General features: G+C 40.8%; 1 long non-coding RNA gene across 5 annotated transcripts in view; it reads left to right on the top strand.

Annotated features, from left to right (window-relative positions):
* Positions 1-12,255, top strand: part of LOC310712538 — a 57,919-nt gene that overhangs the window by 24,667 nt on the left and 20,997 nt on the right. The gene's annotated exons all lie outside the window — the stretch shown is intronic.

The following is a 12,255-nucleotide window of genomic DNA, read 5'->3' as shown; positions in this document are numbered from 1 at the left end:
ATACATTCAGAAAACATAATAAATCCTTAATTGTTGTCCACCTACTTTTACTTTCTTTGTCACTCAAATGCTAGCACGGAGTCAAAACTATTATTGTATTTTTGAACATATCTTCTATAACCATCCCATTTTTCCGCAAATTTTTGCTTTGAGTTTTCTCTTAGTTTGCTAGTCAATTGAACCATCTCCTCAAATTCCTGTAATTTAATTTGCCAGTCTATTATTTTTGGAGCCTCCTGATCTTTCCATCCATTGGCTACGAGTATTCAAGCCACTGCAGCTGCATACAAGAGTATCTCTCTTGAATTTTTTGGGATCTCTTTATCTAAAATACTTAATAGAAATGCCTCCAGTTTTTTAGTAAAAGTTATCCCCATCATCTTTTTTAATTCATCATATATTTTCCCCAAAAAAGTCTTAATCTTTTCACACATCCACCACATGTGGATCATGTCACTGTTATTTCCTTCACATCTCCAACAAGCATTCGCCAAATTTTTATACATTCTTTATAATCTGGAAGGAGTGAGGTACCACCTGTGGGCCATTTTCATCATGTTCTCTCTTATGTTATAGCTGGCTGTAAATTTCAAATTTACATTCCATAAGTTTTCCCAATCTTTTAGCATAATTTAATGGCCCACATCTTGGGCCCACTTTATCATTGAAGCCTTAACCTCCTCATCCATTACTTTGTAGTCTAAAAGAAGTCTATACATTTTTGCAATTATTTTGGCTTTACTATTCAGTAGTTCTTTTTCAAATCTTGAAGGCTCCTTTTCAAAACCTATCTGCTTGTCCTGTCTGAACACTTCATTCACCTGGAAATAATCTAGCCAACTAGAAAAGTGATCTTTTATTTTCTCGTAACTTATCAGTATTTATTGACCCTCCTCTTCCCTTAATATTGTTTTATACGTTATCCAGTTCTCTTTGATTTTTTTTTTTTAACAGCGATTGCTTCTAGTGGAGAGGTCCATCTTGGGGTTTTCTGTTCCAAATATCTTTTGTATTTTTCCAATACCATCTATATGGCATTTAGTATTATATGATTTGAAAAGCTCCTATGTGCCTTTATTTTCCTGTAATTAAGATAGCCATGCCACCCAAAACAGGTATCATGACCTTCTAGTTCTAAAATATCCCAATTTTTTAATGTACACCCATCTTTCAACCAGAGAAGACATGAGGCTTCGTAATATAACTTCAAATCCGGTAACCCGTAGCCACCTCTTTCTACAGTATCTATTAATATTTTATGCTTTACTCTTGGTCTTTTACCCTTCTACAAAAAATTAGAAATTTATTTTTGCCACTTGTCAATACTGCTGGTCTTTCCTATAATTGGAATCGTTTGGAATAGAAAGAGTAGCTTCAGTAAAGCTATCATTTTAATTACCGAAATAAGGCCCAAGAATGATAAATTTAACTTAGTCCATGTCTCCAACTGTCTTTTGATATCTTTCCAACAATTGGTATAATTATCTTCATATAAGTTAATATTCTTTGGTGTTAACTATACTCCTAAATACTTAATTTTGGGGTCAACTTTAATTTGTATTATATTTTCTAGTTCTGCTTTTTCATCTGGCGACAGATTTTTAACTAATAGTTTTGTCTTATATTAATTCAGTTTAAATAGCAGCTACAACAACAATCTCATGATGTGATTCTGGTATGCTTTTTATACTTGAGCATAGCAATTAAAATGTTCCTATTCTGTATCTTCTGCGCACACAAACTCATCCCTTACAACGCAGGTGTTCATTTGACAATGTCTCTTTCTTTTTACTAGATTACAGTTCAGCTCCTTTTTTTTTTATAATAGTTTTTTTATTTGCTTTTTTCCAGGGTAAAAATACAACATCATTGACACTACAAAAGCAGTTTTTACAGAAAAGAAAAAGAATTATAAAAAGAAAAAAGAAAGAAGAAAAAGAGAGAGAAAAAAGATTCACTTTTCCAAATCCATTTTCATAATCAACCAGACTTCCCCACATCCCCCATCCCCTGCTTTCTTTACAATAAAATAAACAGCAAATTAATACCTTATTTCAGTTGTTTTTGTGTTTTCATTTAGTTATATTATCCATAATTTATACGTTTCTAAATCTTAAACTTAAATTCTCTCATTTACCAATTTCAATACTGAGGCATATTTTTCCAAAGTACTTAGCAAATTGTCAACATTCATATAACTTATAGTGTTTTTGTAAATAGTCCTTAAATTTTTTCCAGTCCTCTTCCACTGCCTCTTCTCCCAGATCTCGAATTCTGCCCGTCATTTCAGCCAGTTCCATGTAGTCAATCAGCTGCGAATGCCATTCTTCCAGCGTGGGAAACTCCTGTGCCTTCCAGTATTTAGCTATAAGGATTCTTGCTGCTGTGGTTGCATATAAAAAGAAAGTTCTATCTTTCTTTGGCACTCTCTGGCCCACAATGCCCAGGAGGAAGGCCTCTGGTTTCTTGTGAAAGGTGTATTTCAACACCTTTTTCAATTCGTTATAAATCATTTCCCAAAAAGCCTTCACCCTCGGGCATGTCCACCAGAGGTGAAAGAAAGTTCCTTCAACCTCCTTACATTTCCAACATTTATTGTCAGACAGATGATATATCTTTGCAAGTTTGACTGGGGTCATGTACCACCTGTATACCATTTTCATAATGTTTTCCTTTAAGGCACTACATGCCGTAAATTTCATACTGGTGGTCCACAACCTTTCCCAGTCTTCAGACATAATGTTGTACCCTATGTCCTGTGCCCATTTTATCATTGCTGATTTGACTATCTCATCTTGGGTATTCCACTTAAGCAGCAGATTATACATTCTTGAAAGCACTTTCGTCTTAGGTTCAAGTAATTCTGTTTCTAATTTTGATTTTTCCACCTGGAAACCAATTCTTTTATCTTTTTTAAAAGTCTCTAAGATTTGGGCATAGTGAAACCAGTCTCGCACCTTTCCTTTCAATTTTTCAAAACTCTGCAACCTCCAGTTATCACCATCTCTTTCAATTATCTCGCAATATTTCAACCAGCCACTCTCCATGTTACGTAGTTTTATAGCCTTAGCCTCAACCGGTGATAACCACCTCGGGGTCTTACTTTCAAATAAGTCCTTGTATTTAGTCCAGACAATAAGTAGAGCTTTCCTGACAATATGGTTTTTAAACAGTTTATGAGACTTTGCCTTGTCATACCAAAGATATGCGTGCCACCCAAAAGCATTACTAAACCCTTCCAGATCTAGGACATCAGTGTTTTCTAACAGGAACCAATCTTTCATCCAGCAGAGAGACGCAGCTTCATAATACAGTCTTAGATCCGGCAGGGCAAACCCCCCTCTTTCTTTTGCATCTGTTAAAATCTTAAATTTTATTCGGGGCTTTTTGCCCTGCCAGACAAACTTCGTAATGTCTCTCTGCCACTTTCCAAAACATTCCACCCTGTCCACAATCTGAAGGGTTTGAAACAAAAACAGCATTCTTGGCAAAACATTCATTTTAACTGCAGCAATTCTTCCTGACAAGGTAAGTTTCAATCTTGACCAAACTTCCAAATCCTTTTTAATTTCTGACCAGCATTTTTCATAATTATCCTTAAACAAATTCAGATTTCTCCCAGTCAAGTTAACCCCCAGGTATTTCACTTTTGTAACCACATTTAATTCTGTTTCCTTCTGAAACCCATCTATTTCTGACGATGTCAGGTTCTTTGCTAAAACCTTAGTTTTTTGTTTGTTCAACTTGAATCCCGCCACCCGACCAAACTCAGAAATTAATTCTAGAACTCTTTTTGTACTGGTTTCTGGCTCCTGTAATGTCAAAACCAAATCGTCTGCAAAAGCCTTAAGTTTGTATTGCTTTTCTCCGACCTGTATTCCTTCCACCAGCTGATCCCTCCTAATCAAGTTCAGCAACACCTCCAGGACAGAGATAAATAACAAGGGTGATAAGGGACACCCCTGTCGTGTCCCTTTTTCAATTTTGAACTCCTCTGTCACCACGCTGTTTACTATCAATTTGGCCTTCTGTTCTGAATAAATTGCTTCAATACCGTTTTGGAACGCCCCTCCCACTCCCATCCCTTCCAGGTTTTTCTTCATAAATTTCCAAGATATATTATCAAAGGCCTTCTCCGCATCTATAAAGATCAAAACTGCTTTCGTATTCATATTTGTCTGTAGTAACTCCAAAACATCTATAATGTTCCTGGTGTTATCAGACAAATGCCTACCAGGGAGAAAGCCTGCTTGGTCCTTATGAATTACTTCATTCAAAACTTTTTTCAGTCTATTTGCTAAAATGTCAGCAAAAATTTTATAATCCACGTTTAAGAGTGAGATGGGACGATAATTTTTAAGTTGGGTCTTTTCAGATTCCAATTTTGGTATCAGGGTGATGAATGCTTCTTTCCACGATTCTGGTGCCCCCTTCCCTTCCATAATCTGGTTGCAGACCTCCATTAATGGCTGTATCAAATAATCCATCAGTGTCTTATAGTATTTGGAGGTAAGCCCGTCTGGGCCTGGGGATTTGCCTATCTGCATGTTCTGAATGGCTCTTTCAATTTCCTGTTGTGTTATTCTACAGTTCAGGGCTGTTCGTGTGTCTTGTGTTAACTTTTGCAGGCCATAGCTCTTTAAAAAGTTATTTATTTCCATCTCTGCTTGTGGTCCTTGAGTATATAGCTTTTTGAAATATCTCTGGAAACACTTTCTGATTTCTTCTGGTTTCTGAATACATTCTCCTTCAACCTCCAGATTGGTAACAAAGTTCAATTTTTGCCTCTTCTTCAGCTGCCATGCCAGCAGCTTCCCACATTTATTTGCCGATTCAAATGATCTTTGCTTCATCTGTTTAATTTTCCATTCAATTTCTTGATTTATCAATTTTGTATATTGTACTTGGTAGAATTTTATTTCTCTTAAGACTTCTTTTGATTTTGGGTTTAGTCTCAGTCTTTTTTCTCCATCTCTTATTTTATCCAAAATCTTGTCCTTTTTACCATTCCAGAGTTTCTTCTTAATAGTGTTCTGTTGTATCAGAAACCCTCTCATGACGGCTTTGCTCGCGTCCCAGACTGTTTTCTTTTCCACTGAGGTGTTCAAGTTTATTTCAAAATAGTCCTTCAACGTTTTTTGGGCCTTCTTCACAATCTCCTGATCTCTGAGCAGATGGTCATTCATTCTCCATCTGAAGGATCCAGCTGGTGTAAGTCTCAAGTCCATTTTTAAAGCATTATGGTCGGAGCAGGTTTTAGGGCAGATCTCAGCCTTTTTTGTCTTGGGTGCCAGTCCTCTTGATATCCAAATTTGGTCTATTCTTGTCCATGATAGGTGGGCCTCAGAAAAGAAGGTTCCCTCCATGCCTAGAGGGTTCTTTGTTCTCCAGATGTCTATCAAGTCCATGTTGTCTGTGAGTTCAAAAAAAGTCTTTGGCAGTCTGCCATCCTTGTTCAGATTTTGGTTTTGTGACTTATCCATATGGGTAGAGACTACCCCGTTCATGTCTCCCATCAAAATGATATTTGTATAGTCAATATAGTCCAGCATTGTCTCATGCAGCCTCTTGAAAAATTCCGACTTCCCATCATTTGGTGCATATATTCCAACTATCAGAAATTTTTCTCCTTGTGATTGTATTTCGATCGCCAAAATTCTTCCTTGTTCATCTTTAAAAACCAGTTTTGGTGACAGGCTCTCCTTTGCATAGATCACTACTCCTCTTTTTTTCACCTTGTCTGATGAAATAAACTCTTGGCCTAATCTCTTGTTAATTAGTACTCTCCTGTGGAGCCTGGTCACATGTGTTTCTTGAAGGCAGATAACATCCAATTGTTCTTTTCTTAATATATGAAAAATCTTCTTCCTCCTTTCAGGAGAATTTGCACCATTAATATTCCAACTAAGAAGCTGCAGAGACATCCTGGGTCAATTTATTTGTCAGCAGGGGGCTCTTTTTTATCTTCTTCACCTGGAGGTGGAACCGGATTGAAGCCAAACGAAGGAGGTGGCCAGGGTCCTGCTACTCCTTTCCGAAGATCCTCCCCGTGGTCGTTTAGAAACTTTTCTTGCTCCTCTGCTGTTCTGATTCTTATCTTCCTCTCTTTCAGGGTAAAAGATAGTCCTTGAGGGAATTCCCACCTATAAGGGATTTTGTTGTTTCTCAGTAGGCTTGCTAAATCCTTATATGTAATTCTTAAATCCAAAAGCTGTTTTGGTATATCTCTGAAGATTTCTGCCGTCTTCCCCTGAATCACCAATGGGTTTTTGAAATGTAGGCCGAGTATGTTGTCTTTTTCTTGCTTAGATCTCAAAATGATCAAGCAGTCTCTTGATTTATCCTTCTTAACCACTCTTCCTAGTCTGAAAGCGGTGACTATTTTAAAGTCCTTTTCTTCTGTCAATCCCCAAAATTTGGAGATTTCTGTTGTCAAAAAGCCAATCAAGTCCTCCTTCTCAGATTCTGGGATATTTCTCAATCTAAGATTATTTTCCCTATTTTTCAATTCAGCCAGGGACAGGTACGCTTGCTGTTCCGTTACCTGTCTACTGAGTGGCCTCACCTCCCCTCTTAATTCCTCTATCCTCTTTTTATTTTCCTCTGCTTTAGTATTAACTTCTTCAACTAATTTCCGGTTTTCTGTTGTGACTTTTTCAATACCACTTATTGCCTGTGTGTTTTTAGTAACCTGGTCTGTCAATTTATTAATGGAAGCTGTCACCTGGTCAAATTTAGCAGATTGTTCATCAAGTCTAGCTGCCTGTTCGTCAGCTTTCTTATTCAATGCTGCCAGTTGATCCAATATTTCTTTAGAGACAGGATCTATCCCTCCAGCAGCCATCTCCCCAAAAGATGGTTGTGTAAATTGTCCTTCTTGCAGACCTGTCACGATTGGGACAGACGATCTGCGTAACTGTCCAGGCAGAGTTGTTTGCACAAGTTCGGAATGTTTTGCTTTCCTTCCAGCCCTTGTTTTTGATGCGCCACTCATTCCACAGCTGTCCCGGATTCAAGGTCAAACTGTAAATCCCATGGGAAACAGTCCTGAGAGAGTAAACATCCAGAAAAAAAACAAAGAGCAAGGGAAATCGGCAGTTCTGAGACTGTTAGTTCTATAATCCAGTAGAGGGAGCTCCCAAAAGCAAACTTGGAGGAGAGGAATAGAAAGATTCCGCCATTAAATTCCCACAAAGGAGGAGAAAGAGAAAAAATAAGGATCAAATAGCATCCAAAACAGGGGGATCTTGCATTCAATTTTAACTGCAGAGAAAAATAGTTCTTAGCAAAGGTGCATGCAACAGTTCCCTTTTCTTTTCCAGATACAAAATAGCCCGATCTAGTTTTGTAATTTGTATACAGTTACCGCAGTCCGATACAACTTATATCCAGGCAGGTCGGGAGCCGGGTTTCGAAACTTTGTAATCCACAGAAAGGGAAGAGGAGAGACCACAGTTTTAGTCCAGATACGAAGCTGTTATAACTTCTTTTAAAGTCAAAGCAGTCTAAATCAAGTTTGCCAAGTAGATTCCAATTTCTTTTGAACTCCTTTCAATGCTTCCGTTTTAAAAGAGTCTTTGCTTGATACTTTAGGCAGAGCCGGAAGACTGACTTCCTTTTTAACGTCTCCCGCTTTCAGCCGAATTTCACCAATTTAGTTCTGATTTAAAGCTTTAAATTTCTTACTCACGAGTAAGTTGTTTCGATCCAATTGTTGAAGGAAGAAAGGTCAGCGCTAGTCAGCAGCAGCCGCGCGGCTTCGCTTCCGCGGAAAGAGCGATGGATTCACAGCACCGCTACCCCCTCCACGTTCCGATACCCCTTACGGGGTCTCTTCTGCGTATCCGAGGTCGCTTCTGGTGCCCGCCGAACCCCACGGCCACGAGCTCACTCTACCCGTGGTTTATCTGGATGGGTCGTCGCTGTGCCGCAGCGCACGACCCTTTTCCGCGGAGCCCCTCTTCAGCAGCTGAAGAGGACCGCCATTGCTGAGCGCGCCGCCTCCGGAAGTCTGGATTACAGTTCAGCTCCTGATGAGATTTATAAAGGCTGTGCCAGCCCATCTCTTTGTGACATGGCCAGGAAATCCCTGTATAATGAATACTTTTCGGGCACTATGACTGAAGCACGATGCTATGATACACTGCCTTCCTCAGAACAGCTCAACTTTGAAGGGTAGTTAGGAGATGTCTTCTTCCTTTCGGATTCCATTTGCTGCAGTAGTGGAGGTGGAGGTTGCTTGGCTGGTGGTGGGAGTGCAGAGCGACTGGGATTCACAGGACTCCTGAGTCTTCTCTTTGGCATTTTGTGGAGGGTGAATGGAATGCACAGAATAGAAAAGCTAAAGTAGGAGTGTGGGGTTTGGGGCCTCTGACTCATGATAATATGGTATATGGGTTAAAATTTCATTTGTTCATAAACGAAATAAATTGGTGTGGCAAATGAATCCTTGTGTGTGAGCATTTATCAAATTAAGAATATTTTGCAGTGGCAACAGCAAAGAACAGTGTCTTTAGAAGTAACCAAATAGTGGCTAACACTATCAAAAGGACAGCTATCTATCAAAATGCAGCTGATTCTGGGCTGTCATAGCTGCTTTCTGGCAATTTGCCATGCAGCACTAGGCAGCCAGAGGAGATTACCGCTATCTGGCAGAACTCTGGAGAGCCATTGAGAGACTCAGGAGATAGGAACAATATCTTTGCACCACTCGTCCAAAATATAGCTATGGCAAATGTGTCTCTATACATCTGTGCCAATTAGAGAGATGATTGGTTGGTTGAAATGAGTCCCCACGGTGTCTTTAGAAAGGGGGGGGGGGTGACTGCTTGGGCTGTGCAATATTCAGCCCTACTAGGAAGGCCCTGATTCCATCTGTTGTTATGAGGCCTATCTTGCTATAGCAGATAAGGGAGGAGCCATGATTGCTTCAAGAACAGCGCCATATGGTAGTCTCAGGCTACATTGACTCTCTTGTGGTGTGGTCCAATGCAAGAACGCATTGTATACTAGTATACTAGTCAATATACTAGTATACTAGTCAATGATCTCTGGCAGGCTAGGGACAAAGGTGAAAGCTGGTTCCTAGTTCTGCTGGATCTCTCAGTGGCTTTTGATACCATTCACCATGGTAACCTTCTGGATTGTCTGGAGGAGTTGGGGGCACTGTGGTGCCCAGAAAATGGTGTTGGGGAGGAGTGTTCAAACTCCTTACCGCTCAGGACTCTGTCCCCCTCCCATGCTTTTTAACATCTATATGAAGTCACTGGGAGAGATCATCAGGTGGTTGGGGCTGGGTGTTCATCAATATGAAGATGATACCCACCTCTACTCTTCCTTTAAATCAGAACCAGTTAAGGCAATGCACATCCTATGTGAGTGGCTGGAGGCAGTTGGAGGATGGATGGTGATTCACGGGTTGAGGTTGAATGCTGACAAGACAGAAGCTGTCCATGGAGACACACACAGAAGCTGTCCATGGGGACAGGCAATGCACATCCTATGTGAGTGGCTGGAGGCAGTTGGAGGATGGATGGTGATTCACGGGTTGAGGTTGAATGCTGACAAGACAGAAGCTGTCCATGGAGACACAGGTCAATTCTGTTTCTAGGAAAGGTGTCTACCAACTCCATCTGGTACACCGTCTGAGACCCTACTGCCTGCATGCTGTATTGCCAGAGTAGTACATGCTCTGGCAGTCTCTTGCTTGTATTATTACAATGTGCTCTACTTGGAACTACCCTTGAAGGTGACTTTGAAACCATCACTAATCCAGAATGCAGTTGCCATACTGGTTAATGGTAGTGGCCACTAGGACCATATGTCACCAGTTCTAAAGGATCTACACTGGCTCCTGGTACATTTCTGAGCACAATTCAAAGTGTTGTTGCTGACTTTTAAAGCCCTACACAGCTTCAGTCCTGCATACCTGAAGGAGCATCTTCACCCCCATTGTTCATGATGCTAAGGTCCAGCTCTGAGGGCCTTCTGGTGGTTCCCTCACTGCAAGAAGCGTAGTTACAGGGTACCAGGCCTTCTTGGCAGTAGTGCCCTTCTTGTGGGACACTCTCCCATCAGATGTCAAGGTAATTATTAGCTACATAACTTATAGAGAGAAATCTTTGCTCTGCGCTCCTCCCAGCTGTCATTCCTCCTCTGGTGACTGCTATGAATGCATGACCTAACTGCCTGCCTCCAGGCACTGTGGTGGTCTGCAATGGACTCCCAAATAGCTGGGTGGATGTTGCTAGTCATCATGTCATGTTTGTAGACATATTTGTAACCCAGAGTTCGTCTGCCAATGGGTCTGGTGCCTGAAGCCAGCTACCTGTAGAGCATATCTTTAGGGCCATCCTACCATCTTCCATTCTCTGGGAATGACCAAGCCAGTGCAGGATCTTTGAATGAAATAATCTGTATTTGTGTTAGCCATTGGCCATAGCAACAAAACAACAATGTGACATACAAGGAATAGAAATAAAAAGTCGATTATATAAAACACACTTTAGGGTCCTGAGTCAGCAGCCAAATAGTGGACCTAATTCTGATTGCCCCAGCTAAAAACCTAGCAACCTTTGCTGTCATCTGCTCATCTTGATCTGCCAAGAGAAAGGACACTGTGGCAGTGGTTGGGCAACCCAGAATGGACAATAAAAGAGAATATTTGTGATTCTGTCCTGTCATGTGATGCCCAAAAATCTCCCTGACACAGCACTTGTGGAAGGCATTAAGGTGTGGCTCTTAGTGGTTGTAAATTGCCCACAACACACATTAATAAAGCAGCATGCTCAACGTGCAAGGCTAGTAGACCTTCAATTTGGTATTGGTCATAAGTATCACATTCTCCCACACCCTTTTGGAGAGGTGAGTCATTGCTGCTGCTGGCCTGCCAAGACACTTGCCCATTAATGGAGAACTTGGTGGTTATGGTAAAACCCAGGTAGAAAAAAAAATCTGTCACCCCAAGCATGTCTGAGTGCTGTGAAAACAATGAAACAAAAAAATAGATTCATCTTCACTTAATTAGCCTCCATATATGTTTTGAAGGATACATTTTGTAAAATGATTGAACACTACAGAATTGAACATGTGAACTTGGCTGACTCTAGCGATACAAGGATATATTTTATCCTTATACAAGGACATATTTTAAAACAGTACCAGTATGAATATTAAGAGAAGAAATGAAACTTTCACCACAGTTGAGCAACATGTGGCCTATGGGCCTCATGCCAGCCACAACAGGTTGCCTATGTCCCATACCTGTGGATTCACTCTTTGTCCTGTGTTGGTAATTGTGCTTCCCTCAGCTGGCCAAGGAGCTGTTTCCCAGGGCTGATGAGCACAATTTTCATTGTAAGCAAGGTGGAAGCCTTTCCTGGTGCACCTTTCTTCCCATAGCCCTCATGCTCTCCTGATCAACCCAACAGCTATTTGTAGGGCTGATGGGAGCACACTTACCATCACCAATAATGTGGGCTTTGGGTGGAAGTATGTGACGCACTTCTGAAATTGCACTGTGTAGTTCAATTCCCATCTGACTGGGAAGAATTAAGAACCACACAGCCAGATATCTGGGCAACAGGGATGGGGGAGATAGAAGAGGGAGGTGTATATATTTGCATGCATCTTTCAATCCATCAATGTTTGTGGATCTTGAAAACCAACAAGACTGCTTTATGATGGGACTTCCAAAATCCCATTCTGCACTTCGCTGCCCAACTGATTGGTGGGGAAGGGGGAAATATGATGGGATGTCAGGTTACTTCCAATCTCAGTATGTTGAGGTGGAAGAAGTGTGAGAGAGTGCATATGTGAGTATGAATAGGAATAAGGCTGTGTATCTGTCAATTTCTGAGTTTATTTGTGTGAGAGAGATGGGAGAGGTTTGTGTGGGTGTGCGTGCAGCCCCCGACCTGTGGGAATTAGAACTTACAGAGTTATGCGGAAGTGAACCCAGGTTGTTTGACCCTTTAATCAGATCCTCTTTCACTTCTGCAAAAACTGTACAAGGCACTCTCTTTTAAACGTTAAATAACAAATAATGTTTACTTAGTTGGCCTGCACTTGCAGATTAAAATATACCATTGAGGTACATGCTACTTAGGGACGCAGGTGGCGCTGTGGGTTAAACCACAGAGCCTATGACTTGCCGATCAGAAGGTCGGTGGTTCGAATCCCTGCGACAGGATGAGCTCCCGTTGCTCGGTCCCTGCTCCTGTCAACCTAGCAGTTCGAAAGCATGTTAAAGTGCAA

Source organism: Podarcis liolepis (genome assembly GCF_965112155.1).
Source record: "Podarcis liolepis genome assembly, chromosome: 7".
NCBI lineage: Eukaryota > Metazoa > Chordata > Lepidosauria > Squamata > Lacertidae > Podarcis > Podarcis liolepis.
This window is presented reverse-complemented; position numbering and strand designations above follow the sequence as displayed.